The sequence below is a fragment of the Cyrtonyx montezumae genome, unplaced genomic scaffold (assembly GCF_038088225.1).
Source record: "Cyrtonyx montezumae isolate F1298 unplaced genomic scaffold, pur_monq_1.0 scaffold_0, whole genome shotgun sequence".
NCBI lineage: Eukaryota > Metazoa > Chordata > Aves > Galliformes > Odontophoridae > Cyrtonyx > Cyrtonyx montezumae.
In genome coordinates, this window is record NW_027071824.1 from 11,117,060 (window position 1) to 11,123,495 (window position 6,436).

At 42.2% G+C, this 6,436-nt stretch overlaps 1 long non-coding RNA gene across 1 annotated transcript; it reads right to left on the reverse strand.

The window, feature by feature from the left end:
• Nucleotides 1-959: 959 nt before the first annotated feature.
• Nucleotides 960-6,213, reverse strand: LOC136048561 (uncharacterized). The gene is made up of 3 exons (XR_010622191.1): nt 6,132-6,213; nt 2,056-2,208; nt 960-1,072 (listed from the first exon to the last, which is right to left on the reverse strand). It is a non-coding gene; the product is annotated as an uncharacterized LOC136048561 (long non-coding RNA).
• Between the last annotated feature and the right edge of the window lie 223 nt (nt 6,214-6,436).

Consider the following 6,436-nt stretch of genomic DNA (forward strand, 5'->3'; position numbering starts at 1 on the left):
GAAATGCTTGAACCTTAAGCTAGAGTCAGGTTTCTTCTTGGCTGTACTCCTCCTGGCCTGCGATGCAGTATTTCTGGCTGTACTTCAAGAGAAAGGGTGGAGAACAAGTTAACCAGAATACCTCATGGCCTAAGCACTTCACTAACATATGAAAGCTATGGGTTTAAGCATTCTCAGCTTGAAGAGAGCACAAAACTCCTAGTTCCTTGATGAATTAGTGGAGTATTACACAAAAGGATGGTTACTGAAGCGAGTGCTTCTATGTTATCACATCTAACTTTGGGGGGGATTAATGTGGAATTTATGGCTCTCTGCCTATACCTGGGCTACATCAGAGTGCTATGATGGGTGTAGTAGAGTGTTTGCCACTCCAGAACAAGCTCTTTCAACCATATAAGTTGCTTCCATGCTGAGTGCAGAAATGATCTATACCTCAGACTGTTAATTTTGCCCCTGTGCATAAAAGCCAGTTGATCACAGATGACAAAAACACAGCTCTCCAGTGATTGGCTATGGTCACTGTAGGGGTTATAAAAATCTGGGGAAGTGTTGTTAGAAAATGTTAATACAGTATGTAATGCAGTAATGCTTCAGAAAGGAATTCTTCAAGGACTTGGGATTTGGTAAAGTTATATGTGACAAAGATATGACTTTCTGACAGTTGATCATCTTCATGCCTCACATTCTTTCAGACATACTTTACCTGTATAAAATCTACTGTGTAGCTTTCTATGACCAAGATAGTTTTCCTCCTCCTAAAGCTAAAGAGAAAAACAACACTGTATTAAAACATTAAGTGCTATCCCAGAATAATTTCCAACCTAGTCATGATCAACATAAGATTATCTTTTCCTCATCATCAGAGAATCAAAACCAAGGACCTAGTTCTGCTACCTTTATGTGGAACAACAGATTAGTCTGGGGGCAGCATGCCAGACTGCTGCTATCCTTACCTTTAAATAAAGCACGTGTTCAACTGAATGGAGGCGCTCAGATGTGAAAGCTAGAGGTGCCACAAATACTTCTGCATCTGCAACATCTAATTTAGCTGTGTTTCCGTGGTCTTAATGTCCTGAAGCCATAACAGAAATAAAAGACTGCTGGCAGACTCTATTTGAAATACTAGAAGAGTGTCCAAAGGCTTACTGTTTATTTACACACCTAAACATAAATAAACCTCTCATGCACCACTTTTACCCAGAGGCTAAAGCGCATAGTTTTACAGTAAGGTCATACTTGTACTCATGTTTTGGAAACATAATCTGTCTTTTAAGGTTTGCAGTTAATTTTGTTCCAGTTCTGCATTTATAAATCCCTCTACTTTCAAAGAATTTAAAACCTTCTTAAAACTGAAGATTGCTTTAATACAGATGTAACAAGCATTAAGCCTGATCTACAAAAAAAATATTCTATCCAAAAACATTTCCTATGAATAATCATAGAATCATTTGAGTCTGAAGGGACCCTTAAAGGTCACCTAGTCCAACTTCATTGTACAGGAACATCTACAGCTTGACCAGGTTGCTTAGAGCCCCGTCCAGCCTGATCAGCTTATACTAGTCGATAGACACTTATGGAAACCATCCCACCAGGTTTCAGTAACAACAACTACAACACAGTTTTCTAGTAGCAGAAAGTGTAACTTGAGAGGGTGTTACTTGTTGCTACAGGGCCCAAGTAATAGAAGAACTGGCAAATAAGAACATCTTTTTCTGAATGCAGATGAGAGGTGTAACACCCTTGCATGTACTGCTGGGAAGATTAATATTAATGCCTATAGTGGAAATCAGTATTGGATCTCATTCATATTTGAAAATGATTACAGTAGCTAATCAATTTAAACAACTTCTATCTTCCAGTCCAACACCAGATTGTAGAAGGAATCATAAGTAAGTTCTCATAAATTATTTCTAGAACCAGCAATCTGTGGTATAATCTGTGACAAGGTCCAGATAAATATTCAAATTACAGGACATTTAATATATATAACAGTGATTCTAGCCTACAGTATATACCTCCTGCCTCTCTTCAGGCTGCAAGAGATATAAAGCTGACTTAAAGAGAGCACTTTGGAGCTTTTCTTCGCATCGAGATTACCCAAACATATTGAGATAGGCTCAGTACAGTGCCCTTCTGTAGGGGTGGTGCTCTGGTTCAGATAAGCAAATGTTGTTGGGGTGGCATCTCCTCCATTAATTTCTGGCCAACCTAAAAAACATGGACCGTAGCAAATGAGACATCTGATGAGTTTAATTCTACAGACATGTCACTCAGAGGTAAGAAACCCCTGCTTAATTTGAAGATAGATATTCCCACAAAAATACTATATTTACTAAATAGACTTCAGTCTGAAAGGGAACTACTCACTAAAGGTAAGAATTGACTCAAGGCACTAATCCTCTGATTCTTCAACTTATTGTAGCAAATAGTTAATGCTACAGTCTAGAATATTCTGGGCTAAAGCTAACCAATTATAAAGCTCCCATGAGCCTGACATTCAGGGAGTGTAACCAAGTACTTTACTTTCTGTTGGTTCATGACCCAAGCACAGAATTGAACTTTTTGTCCTGTGTGAAAGCAGAACTGAGCCCAGAGATGGTTTGTTCCTTATCCTTCCACAGACTTCCTGTGTTAAGTTCGTTGTTTAAATTCTATTCCTGTATTTGTGAACTTCACTGGATCAAATGGCTAGCTAAGCCTTTCATTGCCCTCTCTGACTTAGACTATAGATTGTCTGAACTATGGCCTGACTTCTCTGATAAGTAATCATACTCCATTGTACTAGATGTTGTATAAAAACTTATCTATAAAAGGATCTAATATACTACAGCCCTTAGGAGATGTAATATCATACCATATCTTATCAATGACTGGAACTAAAATGACTCACCCTACAGCACTGTATGCAGGCCCTGCAGAGACCTTGCAATAAGAATACAGAAGTGCAGGGCGATCTTAGGTTTTTCTTCCCATTAAACAACCAATGAGCAGGATGAATAGGATGAAGGCCATAAAACATGAATGCCCTTCTTTTTCACCAATTGGAAGACACACAGTAAACTAGCTGTTCCTCCAGGATCAAAGACACTATTAAAAATGAAATAAGCATGGTAAACTCCACCAGTAAATAACAGTTCATTACAATAAGAGACATAACAATAGTGCTTCTCACTGGGGAAATAGCTATAAATACCCAGGTGACTTACAAACTACTACATTGTTCTTAAACATCACATGGCTGACCAGGCATTACCTTTTCCCACCCTTTTATTCATCTGTTCTATCTTATACCATTGAGACTGGGCTGTAGAAAATATTCTTTTTCCGACAGGATGTAGCATGTCCTCTGATATATCACGAAGGTGACAGCAGAGCTGCTAGTATTATGGACCATTTACCTCTGAGATTCCACTTATTCATTCCTCTCATTCTTTAGTTTAAAGGACTACATGAAACTCCATATCCATAAAGCTTGATGCAGTAATACTCTACATCTGCCCCCCCCAAGCCCACTGATACAGTGCATTTGGTAGAATTACAGCTCCTCCTTCATTTTAGGCTTCCTACAAATTTGAGAACGGAAGAAATTAAGGGAAAAAAAAAAAAAGATAAAGCAGCATTTTATACATTTTGAAACCTTTGCAATTTCTTTTACTGGAAAGACAGACTTGGCATCTTCAAGGTGCTAATATATTAGTGTATGAGGAAGAAATACTTTCCTAAAGATTATCTGCACCTTCCAGGAATACAAGGCCATAACCAGACTTTACTTCTACTCATTTCCTCTTTGCTAGTGTGAGGATTGTTCCCAGAGTCACAGAATTGTAGGGGTTTGAAGGGATCTTCGAGTCCAACCCCCTGCCAAAGCAGGTTCCCTACACCAGGTCGCACAGGTAGGCAGCCAGGCAGGTCTTGAATATCTCCAGAGAAGAAGATTCCACGACCCCCCTGGGCAGCCTGTGCCAGTGCTCCGTCACCCTCACCGTAAAGAACCTCCTGTGCTGCAGTTTCTGTCTGTTCCCCCCTGTCCTGTCTCCACGCACTGCTGAAAAGAGTCTGGCCTCACCACTCTGTCCCCCACACCTCAGATATTTATAAACATGGATCAGGTCCCCTCTCAGTCTTCTTTTCTCAAGGCTAAAGAGACCCAGTACACTTAGCCTTTCTTCATAGGGGAGATCCTCCAGGCCCTGCACCATCTTTGTGGCCCTCCGCTGGACTCTCTCCAAGAGACTCCTGTCTTTTTTTATACTGGGAAGCCCAGAACTGGACACAGTACTCCAGATGAGGCCTCCCAGGGCAGAGTAGAGGGGGAGAATCACCTCCCTTGACCTGCTGGCCACACTCTTTTTAATGCATCCCAGAATGCCACGGGCCCTCTCGACCACGAGGGCACACTGCTGGCTCATGGCCAACCTGTCGTCCACCAGGACACCCAGGTCCCTCTCTAAGAGCTCCTCTCCGGCAGATCATCCCCCAGCCTGTACTGGTGCATGCAATTATTCCTCCCTAGATGCAAGACTCTACACTTGCTTTTGTTAAACCTCATCCGGTTTCTTACTGCCCAGCTCTCCAGCCTGTCCAGGTCCTGCTGAATGGCAGCACAGCCTTCAGGCATGTCATCCAATCCTCCCAACTTCATTTCATCAGCAAACTTGCTGAGGGTGGCCACTATCCCCTCATCAAGGTCATTGATGAAGATGTTGAACAAGACTGGACCCAGCACGGACCCCTGGGGGACACTACTAGTCACAGGCCTCCAACCGGACTCTGCACTGCCAACGACAACCCTCTGCACTCTGCCAGTCAACCAGTTCTCAACCCACTTCACTGTCCATTCATCTATCCACAATTCCTTAGCTTTGTTATAAGGATGTCATGGGAAACAGTATCAAATGCCTCGCTGAAATCAAGGTAGACTACATCTACCGCCCTTCCCCCATCCACCCAGCCAGCAACAACATCATAGAGGGATTGTTGCTGGATTTCCCTGTGTTTCAGGGACTTCCTCAGTACTGAAGTGTTTGGGGTTGTTACTTATTTTGCAAGGAGACCGTCCTGTGTGCTTACCCACCACTGCTGCATTTTTTTCTCTTTTAAAGTGCAGAGATTATAAGGCAGCACCATGAAATGAGAATGCTCTTCTACTAGGTTTAAGTGGACTCTATCCTTTCCCTTTGCATGCCTTGGCTTTCTGTTCCTCCTAATCATAGGACTAGAGGATAATTCAGGTTTGAAGGGAGGGGGTGGCAGAGGAGGTCTCTAGTCCAGCCTTCTGCTCATAGCAGGCTCAGTTGTGAGGGCTGACAATTTCTGTCTGTCCAGCATACAGCACCTTGATTTGAGCAAACTCATCAGTTAAACTGAAGTAAGGTGGCTAAAGGAAAGTTAAGATGAACTGTAGAGGATATAGATGCAGATATACAGAGATATAGATAGTTATGGTACATGCAGACTTAAGATAGTGTAATGCACACATATGTAATGCGCACATAAAGTGAAACCTGAAGGCCAATTCATCTCTACATCTACAACTAACTTAGTTGGGTTCCCTCTGAATGGGCAGGTACTGCAAAACACACTGAGCACAGACAAAGGAAAGCTGCACTGTAAAACATAAAATGAGACTGATATCACTGAAGTTGGAAAAGATCACCTAGTCCAACTGTCACCTACCAACAATGTTTCACACTGAACCACATCCCTTATTACCACATCTAAATGTTCCCTGAACACCTCCAGGGACAGTGACTCCAGCACCTCCCTGGGCAGCCTGTGCCAGCTCCTGAGCACTCTTTTTGAGAATAAATTTTTCCTGATGTCCAACCTGAACTTCTCTTAGTGCAACTTGAGGCCATTCCTCTAGTCCTATTTCTAGTTACACAGGAGAAGAGGCCAACCTATATCACCACGGCCTCCTTCCAAGTAGTTGTAGAAGGCAGTGAGGTCTCCCCTGAGCCTCCTTGTCTCCAGACTAAACAATCCCAGCTCCCTCAGCTGTTCCTCTTAAGGCCTGTGCTCCAGATCCCTCACCAGCTTCATTGCCTTTATCTGAACATGCTTAGGGGCTGCAGTGTCTTTCTTCAGTAAGGGACCCAAAACCAAACACAGTCTTCGAGATGTAGCCTCACCAGTGCTAAGTACAGGCTGATGTTCACCTCCCTGCTACTGCTGGCATTACTGTTTCTTATCCAAGCCATGTTCCTGAATGGTTCTCCAATTAGCAGATGTTTTTTTGGATAATACTATGTTTCCTAGAAGGAAAACTGCCTGTGAGACAGTTTGGTTGATATGACACAGTAATTTCTTTTAAATCATAAATATAAAGCAGACTTCTTCATGATAGTTCACTTTTCCACTGTAGATTTTTTTTGTTGTTGTTATTTTCCTCTACCTTTCCATGCAAATTCCACACAGGTACTGATATTCTTACCTA